This window comes from Ranitomeya imitator, chromosome 2 (assembly GCF_032444005.1).
Source record: "Ranitomeya imitator isolate aRanImi1 chromosome 2, aRanImi1.pri, whole genome shotgun sequence".
NCBI lineage: Eukaryota > Metazoa > Chordata > Amphibia > Anura > Dendrobatidae > Ranitomeya > Ranitomeya imitator.
In genome coordinates this window covers 356,693,420-356,716,193 of record NC_091283.1, presented here as the reverse complement: position 1 = coordinate 356,716,193, position 22,774 = coordinate 356,693,420, and the positions used below count along the sequence as shown (strand labels likewise).

The window sequence follows — 22,774 nt, the reverse complement described above, 5'->3', positions numbered from 1 at the left end:
ACGGCACTGTACTATGTAATACGAGTTTCCTTCTTTCCCGTCTTTCATAGTTGGGTTGTATGTGTCTATCAGAGGAGAAGTTTCCAAGCTCCCTGCTTCTGCTCGACCTACAACCTGCAACAGTGACCCCATTCCTTCACATCTCCTGCAGTCTCTCTCACCAGTGGTCACCACTCACCTGACTAAAATATTTAACCTCTCTCTTTCTTCGGGTATCATTCCCTCCTCATTTAAACATGCCATCATAACCCCTTTACTTAAAAAGCCATCCCTGTACCAGAACTGCACTGCTAGCTACAAACCTGTCTCTAACCTTTCTTTCATCTCTAAACTCCTGGAACGCTTGGTCCACTCCCATCTAATCCGCCCTCTCTCGGACAACTCTCTTCTCGAGCCCTTACAATCTGGTTTCCGCTCTTTACACTCCACTGAAACTGCCCTCACTAAAGTCTCTAATGATCTAATAACAGCTAAATCCAAAGGTCACTGCTCCCTCCTGATTCTCCTGGATATCTCTGCCGCATTTGAAACTGTGGATCACAAGCTCCTCCTAACTATGCTCCGCTCTATAGGCCTCAAGGACACAGCCCTCTCCTGGTTTTCCTCCTACCTATCTGACTGCTCCTTCACTGTACCTTTTGCCGGCTCCAATTCCTCTCTTCGTCCCCTTACTATCGGGGTTCCGCAGAGCTCAGTCCTAGGCCCCCTCCTCTTCTCTCTTTACACGGCCCCTATTGGACAAACAATCAGCAGACTTGGGTTCCAGTATCATCTCTATGCTGACGACACCCAATTATACACTTCTTACCCCGACATCACCCCTACCCTAATTCAAAATACCAAGGATTGTCTGTCTGCTGTCTCTAACATCATGTCCTCCCTCTATCTGAAACTAAATCTCTCCAAAACTGAACTTCTTGTGTTTCTCCCCTCTACTAACCTCACTCTACCTAACATCGAAATAACCCTGGAGGGTTCAACCATAACTCCCAAGCAGCATGCCCGCTGTCTTGGGGTCATATTCGACACCGAACTTTCCTTTACTCCCTATATCCTATACCTTTGAAACTGCTAAGACTCTTACTGTCGCTCTTATTCATTCTCGTCTGGACTACTGCAACTCTCTTCCAATCGGTCTCCCTCTTACCAAACTTTCTCCTCTCCAATCCATCTTGAATGCGGCAGCCAGGGTCATATTTCTGTCCAGCCGCTTCACCGATGCCTCCATCTTGTGCCAGTCATTACACTGGCTACCCATTCGCTACAGGGTCCAGTATAAACTCATCTCTCTCACCCACAAAGCTCTCCACAGTTCTACACCGCCTTATATCTCCTCTCTCATCTGTCTATCGCCCTACACGTGCCCTCCGTTCTATAAATGACCTAAGACTAACATCCCCCGTAATCCGAACCTCGCACCTCCGTCTCCAAGACTTCTCTCGTGCTGCGCCAGCTTTCTGGAATGCACTTCCCCAGACGATCAGACTGATCCCTAGCCCCGACCTATTCAAGCGCGCTTTAAAAGCCCATCTTTTCAAACAAGCCTACCACATCAACTACTCAGTAAACTAACTTTGTCCTGTTCCCTCCTTCCAAATATTATCTGCATCTGAATCTGCACCCTACTATTCATCTGTCTCCCCACCCTCCATGCACACGATAATGGCACTTGATACTTGACTATTGCACTTAAACACACGGGCTGATGACCGGATCATGCAGCTTTATATGAAAATCCCTATCTACTATATAATTGTCTAAGGGTCACTTCCATCTGTCTGTCCTTCTGTCTGTATGTCACGGTTATTCATTCGCTGATTGGTCTCGCCAGCTGCCTGTCATGGCTGCCGCGACCAATCAACGACGGGCACAGTTCGGAAGAAAATGGCCGCTCCTTACTCTCCGCAGTCAGTGCCTGTCGCCCGCATACTCCCGTCCGGTCACCGCTCACACAGGGTTAATGCCGGCGGTAACGGACCGCGTTATGCTACGGGTAACGCACTCCGTTACCGCCGCTATTAACCTTGTGTGTCCCCAACTTTTTACTATTGACGCTGCCTATGCGGCATCAATAGTAAAAAATGTAATATTAAAAATAATAATAAAAAAATAAAACCTGCTATACTCACCCTCCATTGCCGCTCGCACCGGCCGCCATCCTCCGTTTCAGGTTCCGGTGGCAGAAGGACCTGCCATGACGTCACGGTCATGTAACCGCGACATCATCACAGACCCTGCGCTACAAAGACCTGCCATGACGTCATGGTCATGTGACCGCGACGTCATCACAGGTCCTGCGCTGATACCAACCCTGGGACCGGAAGCTGCAGTGGACTACAAGGGCTCCCTCGGAAAGGTGAGTATATGTTTATTTTTATTTTTTAACCTGTGACAAACCTGGCTGGGCAATATACTACGTGACTGGCCAATATACTACGTGGCTCTGTGCTGTATACTACTTCGCTGTGCAATATACTACGTGGCTCTGTGCTGTATACTACGTCACTAAGCTGTATACTACGTCACTGGGAAGTATACTACGTGACTGGGCAATATACTACGTAACTGGGCAATATACTATGCGGCTGGGCAATATACTACGTGGCTGGGCAATATACTACATGGCTGGGCAATATACTACGTGGCTGGGCAATATACTACGTGGCTGGGCAATATACTACGTCACTGAGCAATATACTACGTCACTGGGCAATATACTACGTCACTGGGCAATATACTACGTGGCTGGGCAATATACTACGTGGCTGGGCAATATACTACGTGGCTGGGCAATATACTACGTCGCTGGGCAATATACAACGTGGCTGGGCAATATACTACGTGTCTGGACAATATACTACGTGACTGGGCAATATACTACGTGGCTGCACAATATACTACGTGGCTGGGCAATATACTACATCACTGGGCAATATACTACGTCGCTGGGCAATATACTACGTGGCTGCGCAATATACTACGTCACTGGGCAATATACTACGTGGCTGGGCAATATACTACGTGGCTGGACAATATACTACGTGACTGGGCAATATACTACGTGGCTGGGCAATATACTACGTGGCTGGGCAATATACTACGTGGCTGGGCAATATACTACGTCACTGGGCAATATACTACGTGACTGGGAAGTATACTATGTGACTGGGCAATATACTACGTCACTGGGAAATATACTATGTGACTGGGAAATATACTACTTGGCTCCGTGCTGTATACTACGTCACTGGGCAATATACTACGTCACTGGGAAATATACTATGTGACTGGGCAATATACTACGTGGCTGGGCAATATACTACGTCACTGGGCAATATACTACGTGACTGGGAAGTATACTACATCACTGGGAAATATACTATGTGACTGGGCAATAGACTACGTCACTGGGAAATATACTATGTGACTGGGCAATATACTACGTGGCTCCGTGCTGTATACTACGTCACTGGGCAATATACTACGTAACTGGGCAATATACTACGTCACTGGGAAATATACTATGTGACTGGGCAATATACTACGTGGCTGGGCAATATACTACGTGGCTCTGTGCTGTATACTACGTCGCTGTGCAATATACTACGTCACTGGGCAATATACTACGTCGCTCTGTGCTGTATACTACGTCACTACGCAATATACTACGTCACTGGGCAATATACTACGTCACTGGGCAATATACTACGTGGCTGGGCAATATACTACGTGGCTGGGCAATATACTACGTGGCTGGGCAATATACTACGTCGCTGGGCAATATACAACGTGGCTGGGCAATATACTACGTGTCTGGACAATATACTACGTGACTGGGCAATATACTACGTGGCTGCACAATATACTACGTGGCTGGGCAATATACTACATCACTGGGCAATATACTACGTCGCTGGGCAATATACTACGTGGCTGCGCAATATACTACGTCACTGGGCAATATACTACGTGGCTGGGCAATATACTACGTGGCTGGACAATATACTACGTGACTGGGCAATATACTACGTGGCTGGGCAATATACTACGTGACTGGGCAATATACTACGTGGCCGGGCAATATACTACGTCACTGGGCAATATACTACGTGGCTGGGCAATATACTACGTGGCTGCGCAATATACTACGTCACTGGGCAATATACTACGTGGCTGGGCAATATACTACGTGGCTGGACAATATACTACGTGACTGGGCAATATACTACGTGGCTGGGCAATATACTACGTGACTGGGCAATATACTACGTGGCTGCGCAATATACTACGTCACTGGGCAATATACTACGTGGCTGGACAATATACTACGTGACTGGGCAATATACTACGTGGCTGGGCAATATACTACGTCGCTGGGCAATATACTACGTGGCTGCGCAATATACTACGTCACTGGGCAATATACTACGTGGCTGGGCAATATACTACGTGGCTGGACAATATACTACGTGGCTGGACAATATACTACGTGGCTGGGCAATATACTACGTGACTGGGCAATATACTACGTGGCTGCGCAATATACTACGTCACTGGGCAATATACTACGTGGCTGGGCAATATACTACGTGGCTGGGCAATATACTACGTGACTGGGCAATATACTACGTGGTCGGGCAATATACTACGTGACTGGGCAATATACTATGTGGCTGGACAATATACTACGTGGGCTGTGCAATATACTACGTGGATATGCATATTCTAGAATACCCGATGCGTTAGAATTGGGCCACCATCTAGTGTATTATAATTGCCAGACCTGAAATAACAAGCACTTTTCACCTATTGTGTTTTCGTTGTAGATTGTAAGCTTGCGAGCAGGGACCTCACCCCTAATGTCACTGTTTAAATTGTCTTAACTTCTACTGAATTTATTGTCTGTACATGTCCCAGCTTAATTGTAAAGTGCTGTGGAATATGTTGGCGTGATATACCGTAAATAAAAATTATTATTTTTATTAAAAGTATCAAAACCTTAGGATTCATACAAAGTGGCAACAGAACAACACTAGTGATGAGCGAGCGTAGGTGTTATCTGAGCATGCTCTGGTGTCAATACAGTATGTTCAGTGTGGTCGAATACTATGTTCAACTTGCTATGGCTGTATGTCTCGAAGGCTATTCAACAGCCACAAACATGCAATCCCTGCATGTGTTGTGGTTGTCAAACAGCAATGAGCCATACAGCCATAGCAAGTTGAACATAGTATTCGACCACACTGAACATACTGTATTGACACCAGAGCATGCTCAGATAACACCTACGCTCGCTCATCACTAAAGAATACCAAAATAGTCTCAGCATTGAAGGGGTTACTGCCATGCCCAGTAATGGGGATCCTCCAGTACCTACCTCCACCTGCAAAGCCGCACACCACATATATGGCTGCTCTGTGCGCACAGGACCAGTGATGAGGTCACAGGAGGGGAGGAGTCAGGGGGTCACATGATCAGGGGCCTCAGTGTATGCAGGACTCTGCTGTGCTGGTTGTCATGGTGCTGGATGAGGGGAAGTTTATGTGTGGGGTCAGGAGGGGTTTACAGGGTGGATGTAGCAGAGCCGTGTGTGTGCGAGGTGTACGGAGCGGAGCAGCATGTGTCCGAGGTGTATGGAGTGGAGCCGTGTGTGTATGAGGTGTACGGAGCAGAGCCGTGTGTACGAGGTGTACGGAGCTGAGCAGTGTGTGTACGGGGTGTACGGAGCGGAGCCGCGTGTGTACGAGGTGTGCGGAGCAGAGCCGTGTGTGTACGAGGTGTACGGAGCGGAGCTGCGTGTGTACGAGGTGTACAGAGTGGAGCCGTGCGTGTATGAGGTGTAGCAGTGTGTGTACGAGGTGTACGGAGCGGAGCCGTGTGTGTACGTAGTGTACAGAGAGGAGCCGTGTGTGTACGAGGTGTATGGAGCGGAGCTATGTGTACGAGGTGTACGGAGCAGAGCCGTGTCTGTACGAGGTGTACGGAGCGGAGCCGTGTGTGTACGAGGTGTACGGAGCGGAGGCGTATGTGTACGAGGTGTACGGAGCGGAGGCGTGTGTGTACGAGGTGTACGGAGCGGAGGCGTGTGTGTACGAGGTGTACGGAGCGGAGGCGTATGTGTACGAGGTGTACGGAGCGGAGCCGTGTGTGTACAAGGTGTATGGAGCGGAGGCGTGTGTGTACGAGGTGTACGGAGCGGAGGCGTGTGTGTACGAGGTGTACGGAGCGGAGCCGTGTGTGTACGTGGTGTACGGAGAGGAGCCGTGTGTATGAGGTGTATGGAGCGGAGCCGCGTGTATTCGGAGCGGAGCCGTGTGTGTACGAGGTGTATGGAGCGGAGCCGTGTGTGTACGAAGTGTACAGAGCGGAGCCGCGTGTGTACAGTGTGCATGGAGCAAAGCGGTATTATACACTGCTCAGAAAATAAGGGAACACTTAAACAACAGATTATAACTCCAAGTCAATCACACTTCTGTGAAATCCAGCTGTCCAGTTATGAAGCAACACGGATTGTGACTCCGTTTCTCCTGCTGTTGTGCAAATGGAACAGACAACAGGTAGAAATGATAGGCAATAAGCAAGACAACCACTATAAAGGAGTGGTTCTTGTTATGGCTGGCAATCAGGCAACACAGCGTGCAGTAATCAGCGCACATACAGAGATCTGGCAATAACCAAAAACAATAGGACGAGCTCTGAGACGTGGAATCTCTGTAGACTGCAGTACCTGATCTATCCTCACACAACTATAAGCAGCAGTGGATTGCGCCTATCAACTACCTATGCAACTCGGCACTGCCTGAGGAGCTGACTAGCCTGAAGATAGAAATACAAGCCTGACTTACCTCAGAGAAATACCCCAAAGGAATAGGCAGCCCCCCACATATAATGACTGTTAGCAAGATGAAAAGACAAACGTAGGAATGAAATAGATTCAGCAAAGTGAGGCCCGATATTCTAGACAGAGCGAGGATAGCAAAGAGAACTATGCAGTCTACAAAAAACCCTAAAACGAAAACCACGCAAAGGGGCAAAAAGACCCACCGTGCCGAACTAACAGCACGGCGGTGCATCCCTTTGCTTCTCAGAGCTTCCAGCAAAAGACAATAGCAAGCTGGACAGAAAAAAAACAGAAAACAAACTAGAAGCACTTATCTAGCAGAGCAGCAGGCCCAAGGAAAGATGCAGTAGCTCAGATCCAACACTGGAACATTGACAAGGAGCAAGGAAGACAGACTCAGGTGGAGCTAAATAGCAAGGCAGCCAACGAGCTCACCAAAACACCTGAGGGAGGAAGCCCAGAGACTGCAATACCACTTGTGACCACAGAAGTGAACTCAGCCACAGAATTCACAACAGTACCCCCCCCTTGAGGAGGGGTCACCGAACCCTCACCAGAACCCCCAGGCCGACCAGGATGAGCCACATGAAAGGCACGAACAAGATCTGGGGCATGGACATCAGAGGCAAAAACCCAGGAATTATCTTCCTGAGCATAACCCTTCCATTTGACCAGATACTGGAGTTTCCGTCTAGAGACACGAGAATCCAAAATCTTCTCCACAATATACTCCAATTCCCCCTCCACCAAAACAGGGGCAGGAGGCTCCACAGATGGAACCATAGGTGCCACGTATCTCCTCAACAACGACCTATGGAATACATTATGTATGGAAAAGGAGTCTGGGAGGGTCAGACGAAAAGACACCGGATTGAGAATCTCAGAAATCCTATACGGACCAATAAAACGAGGTTTAAATTTAGGAGAGGAAACCTTCATAGGAATATGACGAGAAGATAACCAAACCAGATCCCCAACACGAAGTCGGGGTCCCACACGGCGTCTGCGATTAGCGAAAAGCTGAGCCTTCTCCTGGGACAAGGTCAAATTGTCCACTACCTGAGTCCAGATCTGCTGCAACCTGTCCACCACATAATCCACACCAGGACAGTCCGAAGACTCAACCTGTCCTGAAGAGAAACGAGGATGGAACCCAGAATTGCAGAAAAATGGAGAGACCAAGGTAGCCGAGCTGGCCCGATTATTAAGGGCGAACTCAGCCAACGGCAAAAATGACACCCAATCATCCTGGTCAGCGGAAACAAAACATCTCAGATATGTTTCCAAGGTCTGATTGGTTCGTTCGGTCTGGCCATTAGTCTGAGGATGGAAGGCCGAGGAAAAAGATAGGTCAATGCCCATCCTACCACAAAAGGCTCGCCAGAACCTCGAGACAAACTGGGAACCTCTGTCAGAAACAATATTCTCAGGAATGCCATGTAAACGAACCACATGCTGGAAGAACAAAGGCACCAAATCAGAGGAGGAAGGCAATTTAACCAAGGGCACCAGATGGACCATTTTAGAAAAGCGATCACAGACCACCCAAATGACCGACATTTTTTGAGAAACGGGAAGGTCAGAAATGAAATCCATCGAAATATGTGTCCAAGGCCTCTTCGGGACCGGCAAGGGCAAAAGCAACCCACTGGCACGTGAACAGCAGGGCTTAGCCCTAGCACAAATTCCACAGGACTGCACAAAAGCACGCACATCCCGTGACAGAGATGGCCACCAGAAGGATCTAGCAACCAACTCCCTGGTACCAAAGATTCCTGGATGACCGGCCAGCACCGAACAATGAAGTTCAGAGATAACTTTACTAGTCCACCTATCAGGGACGAACAGTTTCTCGGCCGGACAACGATCAGGTTTATTAGCCTGAAATTTCTGCAACACTCTCCGCAAATCAGGGGAGATGGCAGACACAATGACTCCTTCCTTGAGGATACTCGCCGGCTCAGATAACCCCGGAGAGTCGGGCACAAAACTCCTAGACAGAGCATCCGCCTTCACATTTTTAGAGCCCGGAAGGTATGAAATCACAAAATCAAAACGAGCAAAAAATAACGACCAACGGGCCTGTCTAGGATTCAAGCGCTTGGCAGACTCAAGATAAGTAAGGTTCTTATGATCAGTCAAAACCACCACGCGATGCTTAGCACCCTCAAGCCAATGACGCCACTCCTCGAATGCCCACTTCATGGCCAGCAACTCTCGGTTGCCCACATCATAATTACGCTCAGCAGCAGAAAACTTCCTGGAAAAGAAAGCACATGGTTTGAACACCGAGCAACCAGAACCTCTCTGTGACAAAACCGCCCCTGCACCAATCTCAGAAGCATCAACCTCGACCTGGAACGGAAGAGAAACATCAGGTTGACACAACACAGGGGCACAGCAAAAACGACGTTTCAACTCCTGAAAAGCTTCCACGGCAGCAGAAGACCAATTAACCAAATCAGCACCCTTCTTGGTCAAATCGGTCAATGGTCTGGCAATGCTAGAAAAATTACAGATGAAGCGACGATAAAAATTAGCAAAGCCCAGGAATTTCTGCAGACTTTTTAGAGATGTCGGCTGAGTCCAATCCTGGATGGCCTGAACCTTAACCGGATCCATCTCGATAGTAGAAGGGGAAAAGATGAACCCCAAAAATGAAACTTTCTGCACACCGAAGAGACACTTTGATCCCTTCACGAACAAGGAATTAGCACGCAGTACCTGGAAAACCATTCTGACTTGCTTCACATGAGACTCCCAATCATCTGAGAAGATCAAAATGTCATCCAAGTAAACAATCAAGAATTTATCCAGATACTCACGGAAAATGTCATGCATAAAAGACTGAAAAACAGATGGAGCATTGGCAAGTCCAAACGGCATCACCAGATACTCAAAATGACCCTCGGGCGTATTAAATGCCGTTTTCCATTCATCTCCCTGCCTGATTCTCACCAGATTATACGCACCACGAAGATCAATCTTAGTAAACCAACTAGCCCCCTTAATCCGAGCAAACAAGTCAGAAATCAATGGCAAGGGATACTGAAACTTAACAGCGATCTTATTAAGAAGGCGGTAATCAATACACGGTCTTAGCGAACCATCCTTCTTGGCTACAAAAAAGAACCCTGCTCCCAATGGTGACGACGATGGGCGAATATGTCCCTTCTCCAGGGACTCCTTCACATAACTGCGCATAGCGGTGTGTTCAGGTACGGACAAATTAAATAAACGACCCTTAGGGAATTTACTACCAGGAATCAAATCGATAGCACAATCACAATTCCTATGCGGAGGTAGGGCATCAGACTTGGACTCTTCAAATACATCCTGAAAGTCCGACAAGAACTCTGGGATGTCAGAAGGAATGGATGACGAAATAGACAAAAATGGAACATCACCATGTACTCCCTGACAACCCCAGCTGGTTACCGACATAGAGTTCCAATCCAATACTGGATTATGGGTTTGTAGCCATGGCAACCCCAACACGACCACATCATGCAAATTATGCAGTACCAAAAAGCGAATAACTTCCTGATGTGCAGGAGCCATGCACATGGTCAGCTGGGCCCAGTACTGAGGCTTATTCTTGGCCAAAGGTGTAGCATCAATTCCTCTCAACGGAATAGGACACCGCAAAGGCTCCAAGAAAAATCCACAACGTTTAGCATAATCCAAATCCATCAGATTCAGGGCAGCGCCTGAATCCACAAACGCCATGACAGAATATGATGACAAAGAGCACATTAAGGTAATGGACAAAAGGAATTTGGACTGTACAGTACCAATAACGGCAGAGCTATCGAACCGCCTAGTGCGTTTAGGACAATTAGAAATAGCATGAGTAGAATCACCACAATAGAAACACAGTCTGTTCAGACGTCTGTGTTCGTGCCGTTCTACTTTAGTCATAGTCCTGTCGCACTGCATAGGCTCAGGCTTACTCTCAGACAATACCGCCAGATGGTGCACAGATTTACGCTCGCGCAAGCGACGACCGATCTGAATGGCCAAGGACATAGACTCATTCAAACCAGCAGGCATAGGAAATCCCACCATTACATCCTTAAGAGCTTCAGAGAGACCCTTTCTGAACAAAGCCGCTAGTGCAGATTCATTCCACAGAGTGAGTACTGACCATTTCCTAAATTTCTGACAATATACTTCTACATCATCCTGACCCTGGCATAAAGCCAGCAGATTTTTCTCAGCTTGATCCACTGAATTAGGCTCATCGTAAAGCAATCCCAGCGCCTGGAAAAATGCATCAACATTACTCAATGCAGAATCTCCTGGTGCAAGAGAAAACGCCCAGTCCTGTGGGTCGCCGCGCAAAAAAGAAATAATAATCAAAACCTGTTGAATAGGATTACCAGAAGAATGAGGTTTCAAGGCCAAAAATAGCTTACAATTATTTCTGAAGCTCAGGAACTTAGTTCTGTCACCAAAAAACAAATCAGGAATCGGAATTCTTGGTTCTAGCATCGATTTCTGATCAATAGTATCTTGAATCTTTTGTACATTTACAACGAGATTATCCATTGAGGAGCACAGAGCCTGAATATCCATGTCCACAGCTGTGTCCTGAAGCACTCTAATGTCTAGGGGAAAAAAAAGACTGAAGACAGAGCTAAGAAAAAAAAATGATGTCAGGATTTCTTTTTTCCCTATATTGGAAATCATTGGAGGGCTCCTTGTACTGTTATGGCTGGCAATCAGGCAACACAGCGTGCAGTAATCAGCGCACATACAGAGATCTGGCAATAACCAAAAAGAATAGGACGAGCTCTGAGACGTGGAATCTCTGTAGACTGCAGTACCTGATCTATCCTCACACAACTATAAGCAGCAGTGGATTGCGCCTATCAACTACCTATGCAACTCGGCACTGCCTGAGGAGCTGACTAGCCTGAAGATAGAAATACAAGCCTGACTTACCTCAGAGAAATACCCCAAAGGAATAGGCAGCCCCCCACATATAATGACTGTTAGCAAGATGAAAAGACAAACGTAGGAATGAAATAGATTCAGCAAAGTGAGGCCCGATATTCTAGACAGAGCGAGGATAGCAAAGAGAACTATGCAGTCTACAAAAAACCCTAAAACGAAAACCACGCAAAGGGGCAAAAAGACCCACCGTGCCGAACTAACAGCACGGCGGTGCACCCCTTTGCTTCTCAGAGCTTCCAGCAAAAGACAATAGCAAGCTGGACAGAAAAAAAACAGAAAACAAACTAGAAGCACTTATCTAGCAGAGCAGCAGGCCCAAGGAAAGATGCAGTAGCTCAGATCCAACACTGGAACATTGACAAGGAGCAAGGAAGACAGACTCAGGTGGAGCTAAATAGCAAGGCAGCCAACGAGCTCACCAAAACACCTGAGGGAGGAAGCCCAGAGACTGCAATACCACTTGTGACCACAGAAGTGAACTCAGCCACAGAATTCACAACAGGTTCTGCAGACCATTTCTCTGTTCTCATCCTATTTGGCTGTTGTTTTGGTCACTTTTGCATTTTGTCATTGCTCTCGTCCCTATAGGTACCGTACAGTAGCATGAGGCAGTGACTTAGCTCACCCTCGATTTTGGGGGTGACACGTTCCCTTTAACAGAAGTCTGAGGTCAGAGAGCAGGAGGTGAGAGATAGTAAAATCATCTGATCCCCTTTATTAATTTTGTTGCCCTCCTTTGTACTCTCTCTAGTTCCATTATATCCTTCCTGAGCACCGGTGCCCAAAACTGGACACAGTACTCCATGTGCGGTCTAACTAGGGATTTGTACAGAGGCAGTATAATGCTCTCATCACGTGTATCCAGACCTCTTTTAATGCACCCCATGATCCTGTATGCCTTGGCAGCTGCTGCCTGGCACTGGCTGCTCCAAATAAGTTTATCATTAACTAGGATACCCAAGTCCTTCTCCCTGTCAGATTTACCCAGTGGTTTCCCGTTCAGTGTGTAATGGTGATATTGATTCCTTCTTCCCATGTATATAACCTCACATTTATCATTGTTAAACCTCATCTGCCACCTTTCAGCCCAAGTTTCCAACTTATCCAGATCCATCTGTAGCAGAATACTATCTTCTCTTGTATAAGGGTGTAGAGGTCCTTCATCTGTGCCCACTCCCCAAGCATGATTTGCACCAAGTCCGTGCTGCTTTGGCACAGGCTATGCAGAACTGCAAGGACATACTGCACCGAGGCTCATCACTGCTGCCACAGTCGCTGCAACATGTGCATAGTGGAATTCCACCGTGTCGGAGCATCGCAAAACGGTTAACCTGTAGGCCGAAAGACCTCTGTAGCGATGCAAGTCAATGACCTGCAGGGTGCGGTTGGCGGAAGTGAGCACACAACTTTCTGCAGCATCGCATCCAGGCTGATATAGTGGAGAAATTGCTGTACCACCAGGTTGAGGACTTGAGCCATGCACGTGTGTGAGGTTGCCCCAGTGTAGGGCTGCCACTAGGTTTGCACCGTTATCACACACGCCGTTCCCTGGCTGCGAGTTCAGTGGAGACAGCCATTGCTCTAACTCATCCAGGATAGCGGTCCACAACTTTTGAGCTGTGTGACTGTGATCTCCAAGGCATATTAATTTGAACACTGTCTGATTGCGGTGAGCCATGGCTGCGCAGTACAAAGATAGGGGTGATTCTATCTGCACTGTTAGAATGCATGTCTCATTAAGGGAGAGGTTGAGGGCAGAGGTGGAGGCCCTAGAGGAGGTGGAGGAACTGTTAGATACAGAAGTTTGTCCCACAAGCCTTGGGGATTCAAAGACTTGTGGTGCAGCCCCTTGACCACCTGCCCCCACAGCGACCAGAGTCACCCCATGCCTAGTAAGAGAGATGTAACACCCCTGCCCTTGTTTGCTCATCCAGGTGGCAGTGGTGAAATGCTCCATGGCAGATTTTTTCTGGGTTGTGTTATCTGCGATATTCTGGTGTCACCATGGCACAGCTTTCTTATAGAAATAATGGCGACTGAGCAACTGGTACTGGTGGACTGCGACAGCCATCAACTCTCTGAAATGGGCTGTATCCCACCAGGCGGAAAGACAGTATTTCCTTTGCCAACAGATTGGAGATTGTGGAGTTCAAGCTATCAGCTTTGGCATGTGTAGGAGGAAATATTGTTTTACATGACAACTGCGGATCTGAGGGCTGACTGTTGTACTGAAAGAGGGTGGAGTACGGAGAACAGGACAAACTGTTGGACTGTGAGTGAGGTGGAGAGGTTATGGTGGATTGAAAAAGGTATGTTTGTGCTAGGTGACACAAAAACAGCAGTCATGTCAACTTCCCTAACAGCTGATGGACTCTCACTCACCCCGACTGTAGGGGGTAAACAAGTGGAGTTTCTGCGGTCTGTGTGAGAAGACACTTGGCATGATGATGGAGGAAGAAGCAGCAGATTGGGTTGATGGGATGGCCAGTGGTTGGCAAGGCATGCTAGTTTTCATTTTAGCACAGCGAGATTCCCACACTAAGGCATGTTGATCATGCATGTGCCGGTTAATGCATGTAGTTGTAAATTACTACAATTTTTGCCTCTACTGAGTTGTCTTTTTGCAATTTTGTCAGAAAATTTGTGTTGCGTCATCCTTTGCAATCTCAAAAAAGGTCCAGAGCAGGCAACCCTTGCCACCCCTGCCAACTGCACACTCGTGACCGATGCTGACCACAGCCAAAGTTGGGATTGAGGATGCAGTTCTTGTCATGGTTGCATCACTTCATGTCTGTGTGAGAAGCTGCAACGTAACCTCATCTTCATCCTTCTCCACCAAGTGGTATCTAGAACCTCATCGTCATCCTCTCTGTTTTCACACTCCTCACCCTGAGAGTCAGCCTACTCCTCTACCTGCTCTGACACCTCAGTACAGTCCGCATTACGCCTCTGGTATCTGAGTCTCATCAGGATTACCTCAACCCTTGGTGGTTAACGTCTAGTGACGAGGGGCTGGATTCTGCTCTGACCCTACTTCGTTCGATGCTTTCATCCTCTGAATTCTGTGATTCTTCGGAGCAGACCTCTGATACCCATAGAATAGAATGTGTGAACAGCTCTGCAGAATGACTCATCTGTGGTTCCCCACAGTCATTTGGGGGTTTGGAAACTTTTGACCAGGGGGAAACAAGGGTGATGGGGTGCCACCTCAGAGGATTGTTCTGTGTGTGATGTTAAAGGGAATCTGTCACCCCAAAATTCGCCTACAAACTGAGGCCACCGCCATCAGGGGCTTATCTACAGCACTCTGTAATGCTGTAGATAAGCCCCGATGTAACCTGCAAGATAAGAAAAACAAGTTATATTATACTCACCCAGGGGCGGCCTCGGTTCTGTTCGGGTCCGATGGGTGTCGTTGTCCAGGTCTGGCGCCTCCCATCTTCATACGATGACACCCTCTTCTTTTATTCCTGCCGCTGCTCCTGCGCAGGCGTACTTTATCTGCCCTGTTGAGGGCAGAGCAAAGTACTGCAGTGCACAGGTGCTGGGCCACTCTGACCTTTCACGGCGCCTGCGCACTGCAGTACTTAGCTCTGCTCTCAACAGGACAGACAAAGTACGCCTGCGCCGGAGCCACGACAGGAAGAAAAAGAAGAGGACGTCATCGTATGAAGATGGGAGGTGCCGGACCCGGTCTGCGACTCCCTCCGGACCCAAACAGAACCGGGACCGCCCCTGGGCGAGTATAATATAACCTGGTTTTTTTTTTTATCTTGCAGGTTACATCGGGGGCTTATCTACAGCATTACAGAATGCTATAGAGAAGTCCCTGATGGCGGTGGCAGCAGTTTATAGGCAAATTTTGGGGTGACAGATTCCCTTTAAGGTGAAAGAACATGCTCTTTCTGAGCCTCATCTATAAGGCGTACCACTGTGCAGCTGCCAAAGAAAAGGAGTCGAGTAAGCTGTCCAGTAGCAGATGTCAGTGGTCTTTGGATAGGATGAAACAGTGTTTGTTCAGTTAAGCTTTCATTACACCTAACCTACATACACATCGAACACCGAGCCTTTTCTCCCGTCCACCATGAGCTCGCTTTTTCCCTCATGTTTTATGTAGCCTTCCCCTTTTGTACCCTGCTATTTCCCAACCATAGGTCCACAAATGCAAGTCACCTGTCAATGAACAATCATGATTTATTTTCTTAGATAGTGTGCCTGAAAAACACTGTTATACCTAATAATTTTGGAAGAGGAAATCTGGCCTTCTGATTTCTTACTGAAACACAGTTTTCTCACAAACGATTTGGATTTGCAAATGGGGCCTCCTGAGACTGCCACAGTTTTTGCATAGCATAGTTAGATGCTGGAAGATCTATTTCACACAGGACAGAGTCCTATGTAGCTAACTGACAGGTTCAGTTGCAGCACTATCAGGAGCAGCTTCTCTGCACTGTGACACTGGGCAAATGGTGCCAGAAAAACTTTTTAAATGCCCAGGGACATGAGAATTTGGCAGCCAATCACAGAAGACATTGTGGATGGTTTCTGAGCCCAGATTGACTGTCAGAATCAACACACAAAGTTAAGGAAAAAACAAACAAACCAAGAGCGTGCCGCTCCTCTGACCTCTACACTCACCCTCCCCTCATCAAACACTTACCCCCCACCCCCACCGCCGCTGCTCATCATACAGCACCACTATCTTAGCCAATGTAATAACAAAACCATTAGTGGAAACACGATGATTTACCAAATTGTGACTGAATTTTGATGACTGAGTAAAAATGATTGGGAAAACGCACACGAATCCGAATGTGCTACACTCGTGCCAAATTTGAAATACAGTTAAGAAATGACAGTTAACCCCTTTCTGACATCGGACGTACTATCCCGTCCATGTGGGGTGGGCCCCTATGACCATGGACGGGATAGTACGTCCAGCGCGATCGGCGGCGCTCACGGGGGGAGCGCCGCCGATCGCGGCCGGGTGTCAGCTGCCTATCGCAGCTGACATCCAGCACTATGTGCCATAAGCGGTCACGGACCGCCCCCGGCACATTAACCCCTGGCACACCGCGATCAAAGATGATCGCGGTGTGCCGGCGGTGCAGGGAAGCACCGCGCAGGGAGGGGGCTCCCTGCGGGCTTCCCTGAGCCCCCCGCAGCAACGCGATGTGATCGCGTTGCTGCGAGGGTCTTACCTCCCTTCCTCCCTGCTCGAGCCCCGGATCCAAGATGGCCGCGGATCCGGGTCCTGCAGGGAAGGAGGTGGCTTCACAGAGCCTGCTCAGAGCAGGCACTGTGAAGGCTGCAGTGCTCTAAGTCAGATCAGTGATCTGACAGAGTTCTGTGCAAACTGTCAGATCACTGATCTGTGATGTACCCCCCTGGGACAAAGTAAAAAAGTAAAAAAAAAAAATTTTCAAATGTGTAAAAAAAAATAAAAAAAAATATTCCAAAATAATGAAAAAAAAAATATATATATTATTCCCATAAATACATTTCTTTATCTAAATAAAAAAAACAAAACAATAAAAGTACACATATTTAGTATCGCCGCGTCCGTAACGGCCCGACCTATAAAACTGGCCCACTAGTTAACCCCTTCAGTAAACACCGTAAGAAAAAAAAAAAAAAGAGGCAAAAAACGCTTTATTATCATACCGCCGAACAAAAAGTGGAATAACACGCGATCAAAAAGACAGATATAAATAACCATGGTACCGCTGAAAACGTCATCTTGTCCCGCAAAAAACGAGCCGCCATACAGCATCAGCAAAAAAATAAAAAAGTTATAGTCCTGAGAATAAAGCGATGCCAAAATAATTATTTTTTCTATAAAATAGTTTTTATCGTATAAAAGCGCCAAAACATAAAAAAATGATATAAATGAGGTGTCGCTGTAATCGTACTGACCCGAAGAATAAAACTGCTTTATCAATTTTACCAAACGCGGAACGGTATAAACGCCTCCCCCAAAAGAAATTCATGAATAGCTGGTTTTTGGTCATTCTGCCTCACAAAAATCGGAATAAAAAGCGATCAAAAAATGTGACGTGCCCGAAAATGTTACCAATAAAAACGTCAACTCGTCCCGCAAAAAACAAGACCTCACATGACTCTGTGGACCAAAATATGGAAAAATTATAGCTCTCAAAATGTGGTAACACAAAAAATATTTTTTGCAATAAAAAGCGTCTTTCAGTGTGTGACGGCTGCCAATCATAAAAATCCGCTAAAAAACCCGCTATAAAAGTAAATCAAACCCCCCTTCATCACCCCATTAGTTAGGGAAAAATTAAAAAAATGTATTTTCCATTTTCCCATTAGGGTTAGGGCTAGGGCTAGGGTTAGGGCTAGGGTTAGGGCTAGGGTTAGGGCTAGGGTTAGGGCTAGGGTTAGGGCTAGGGCTAGGGTTAGGATTAGGGTTAGGGCTAGGGCTACAGTTTGGGTTGGGGCTAAAGTTACAGTTAGGGTTTAGATTACATTTACGGTTGGGAATAGGGTTGGGATTAGGGTTAGGGGTGTGTCTGGGTTAGAGGTGTGGTTAGGGTTACTGTTGGGATTAGGGTTAGGGATGTGTTTGGATTAGGGTTTCAGTTATAATTGTGGGGTTTCCACTGTTTAGGCACATCAGGGGCTCTCCAAACGCGACATGGCGTCCGATCTCAATTCCAGCCAATTCTGTGTTGAAAAAGTAAAACAGTGCTTCTTCCCTTCCGAGCTCTCCCGTGTGCCCAAACAGGGGTTTACCCCAACATATGGGGTATCAGCGTACTCAGGACAAATAGGACAACAACTTTTGGGGTCCAATTTCTCCTGTTACCCTTGGGAAAATACAAAACTCAGGGCTAAAACATATTTTTTGTGGGAAAACAAAGATTTTTTATTTTCACGGCTCTGCGTTATAAACTGTAGTGAAACACTTGGGGGTTCAAAGTTCTCACAACACATCTAGATTAGTTCCCTGGGGGGTCTAGTTTCCAATATGGGGTCACTTGTGGGGGGTTTCTACTGTTTAGGTACATTAGGGGTTCTGCAAACGCAATGTGACGTCTGCAGACCATTCCATCTAAGTCTGCATTCAAAATGGCGCTCCTTCCCTTCCGAGCTCTGCCATGCGCTCATACGGTGGTTTCCCCCAACATACGGGGTATCAGCGTACTCAGGACAAATTGGACAACAACTTTTGGGGTCGAATTTCTCCTCTTACCCTCGGGAAAATACAAAACTGGGGGCTAAAAAATAATTTTGGGGGGAAAGATTTTTTTTTTTAATTTTCACGGCTCTGCGTTACAAACTGTAGTGAAACACTTGGGGGTTCAAAGCTATCACAACACATCTAGATGAGTTCCTTAGGGGGTCTAGTTTCCAAAATGGTGTCACTTGTGGGAGGTTTCTACTGTTTAGGTACATTAGGGGCTCTGCAAATGCAATGTGACACCTGCAGACCATTCCATCTAAGTCCTCATTCCAAATGGAGCTCCTTCCCTTCCGAGCCCTCCCATGCGCCCAAACAGTGGTTCCCCCCCACATATGGGGTATCAGCGCACTCAGGACAAATTGGACAACAAATTGTGGGGTCGAATTTCTCCTGTTACCCTCGGGAAAATACAAAACTGGGGGCTAAAAAATAATTTTTGTGGGAAAAAATTTTTGTTTTATTTTTAAGGCTCTCCATTATAAACTTCTGTGAAGCCCTTGGTGGGTCAAAGCGCTCAGCACACATCTAGATAAGTTCCTAAGGGGGTCTACGTTCCAAAATGGTGTCATTTGTGGGGGGTTTCAATGTTTAGGCACATCAGTGGCTCTTCAAACGCAACATGGCGTTCTATCTCAATTCCTGTCAATTTTGCTTTGAAAAGTCAAAGGCGCTCCTTCCCTTCCGAGCTCTCCCATCCGCCCAAACAGTGGTTTACCCCCACATATGGGGTATCAGCGTACTCAGGACAAATTGTACAACAACTTTTGGGGTCCAATTTCTTCTCTTACCATTGGGAAAATAAAAAATTGGGGGCGAAAAGATAATTTTTGTGAAATATGATTTTTTATTTTTACGGTTCTACATTATAAACTTCTGTGAAGCACTTGGTGGGTCAAAGTGCTCACCACACCTCTAGATAAGTTCCTTAGGGGGTCTACTTTCCAAAATGGTGTCACTTGTGGGGGGTTTCAATGTTTAGCCACATCAGGGGCTCTCCAAACGAAACATGGCGTCCCATCTCAATTCCAGTCAATTTTGCATTGAAAAGTCAAATGGCACTCCTTCGCTTCCGAGCTCTGCCATGCGCCCAAACAGTGGTTTACCCCCACATGTGGGATATTGGCATACTCAGGACAAATTATACAACAATGTTTCGGGTCCATTTTCTCCAGTTACCCTTGGTAAAATAAAACAAATTGGAGCTGAATTAAATTTTTTGTGAAAAAAAGTTAAATGTTAATTTTTATTTAAACATTCAAAAAATTCCTGTGAAGCACCAGAAGGGTTAATAAACTTCTTGAATATGGTTTTGAGCACCTTGAAGGGTGCAGTTTTTAGAATGGTGTCACACTTGGGTATTTTCTATCATATAGACCCCTCAAAATGACTTCAAATGAGATGTGGTCCCTAAAATAAAATGGTGTTGTAGAAATGAGAAATTGCTGGTCAACTTTTAACCCTTATAAGTCCCTAACAAAAAAAAATTTTGGTTCCAAAATTGTGCTGATGTAAAGTAGACATGTGGGAAATGTTACTTATTAAGTATTTTGTGTGACATATCTCTGTGATTTAATTGCATAAAAATTCAAAGTTGGAAAATTGCGAAATTTTCATAATTTTCGCCAAATTTCCGTTTTTTTCACAAATAAACGCAGGTACTATCAAAGAATTTTTACCATTGTCATGAAGTACAATATGTCACGAGAAAACAATGTCAGAATCACCAGGATCCATTGAAGCGTTCCAGAGTTATAACCTCATAAAGGGACAGTGGTCAGAATTGTAAAAATTGGCCCGGTCATTAACGTGCAAACCACCCTTGGGGGTAAAGGGGTTAACAGAAACAGGGGAGGTCAAGATAAGGTCTGGAAGACCAAATAAAATTTTAGTGAGAGCTGCTCGTAGGATTGCAAGAGTGGCAAATCAGAACCCCATTTGACTGCAAAAGACCTTCAGAAAGATTTTAGCAGATGCTGTAGTTGTGGTACATTGTTTTACTATTCAGAGACACCTGCACCTGACTGCATGGAAGAGTCATCAGGAAAAAAATATCTCCTACATCCTCACCCAAAAAAATTCAGCATCAGAAGTATGCAAAATAACATCTAAACAAGTCTCATGCATTTTGGAAACAAGTCCTGTGGACCGATCAGGTTAAAATAGAATTCTTTGGCCACAATGATCAATGGTACATGTGGAGAAAGAAAGGGCACAGAATTTCAGGAAAAGAGCATCTTGCCAACCATTAAGCATGGGGCTCGATCAATCATGCTTTGGGATTGTGTTGCAGCCAATAGCACAGGGAATATTTCACAGGTAAAGGGAAGAATGGATTCAATTACATTTCAACAACTTATTGAAGCAAACATAACATCATCTGTAAAAAAGCTGAAGATGAAAAGAGGATTGCTTCTACAAATGGATAATGATCCTAAACACACATCACAATCCACAATAGACTACCTCAAAAGGTGCAAGCTGAAGGTTTTACAATAACCCTCATAATCCCCTGATCTGAACATCATTGAAAATCTGTAATTAGACCTCAAAATAGCAGTGCATGCAAAACAACCCAAGAATCTCAGAGAACTGGAAGAATTTTTCAAAGAAAAATGGATGATAATAACTAAAACGAAAATTAAAAGGCTGTTAAAGCATTTAAAAGCTGTGATACTTTCACTAGGTATTTCTACTAGGTATTTGCCATGCGTGGTGCCTAGGGTCAGTTTTAGACAAAGTGTGGCCCTGGGCAAAAGCTTAAAGTGGGGCCCCAACTGCTAACATGTTGCACCATCACACAGAAACATTTTGTTTGTATTTACATGCGCTGAGCTGACAATATTGACGTCGTTCAACCCTTGTTTCCGGGCCACTTTACGCTGGCTGAGGAACAATGATCAGGACAGAACAATCATTAATACATCATTCTATCCACATACATTATCATGTTATCAGCAGCATATCTGCAGTTTTCACAGGGTTATGTGCTGCTGAGAACAATGATTTTTGTTCTGACATAAACAATCACTTGATGAATAGGCAGCATTTTGCTTGTTAAGTAAAATATACCCCATAGTATAATACACTCCCCACAGTCCTCAATATAGTATAATGCATCCCATAGTCCATCATATAGTATAATGCATTCCCTGTAGTCCTTGATACAGTATAATGCACCTCCCATAGAGTATAATGCAGCCCCCTCATAGAGAATAATGCTGCCCCCTAGAGAGTATAATGCAGCCCCATAGTCCTGCAGTAGTATGGCCACCACATACTCACTGATTATATATACTGTATATATATAGAAATTTAAAAAACACAATACCTCTCCCCATTCCCTCGCTGCTCCAGTATCTGTACTGCGTCTTTTCAGAAGCTCCACCACTGCCCTGCATAGCATGGTATGGTGTGCGATTAAGTGACGTAATCGCACACGTCCACTGTGTGAGAGGCAGAATGATGAGAGAGGGAGCGTCATCTGATGCTTTCTTCTCCATCATTGCTTTCAACTGTATCGGCATCATGGGCCCCATAGTGGCTGTCTGGGGCCCATGATGTAATTTTTAAAATTTAAAATGAAATGTGTCATCTTTACCCCCAAGGGTGGTTTGCACGTTATGGACCGGGCCAATTTTTACAATTCTGACCACTGTCCCTTTATGAGGTTATAACTCTGGAACGCTTCTATGGATCCCAGTGATTCTGACATTGTTTTCTCGTGACATATTGTACTTCATGATAGTGGTAAAAATTTCTTTGATATTACC

At 46.0% G+C, this 22,774-nt stretch overlaps 1 protein-coding gene across 1 annotated transcript in view; it reads right to left on the bottom strand.

Moving 5' to 3' along the window:
* The window catches only part of LOC138666567 (zinc finger protein 850-like), a 74,601-nt gene extending 69,183 nt beyond the window's left edge, over window positions 1-5,418 (bottom strand). The window contains exon 1 of the mRNA XM_069754772.1: window positions 5,378-5,418. The gene's annotated coding sequence lies outside the window, so the exon portion shown is untranslated. The remainder of the gene's footprint in view (window positions 1-5,377) is intronic.
* Between the last annotated feature and the right edge of the window lie 17,356 nt (window positions 5,419-22,774).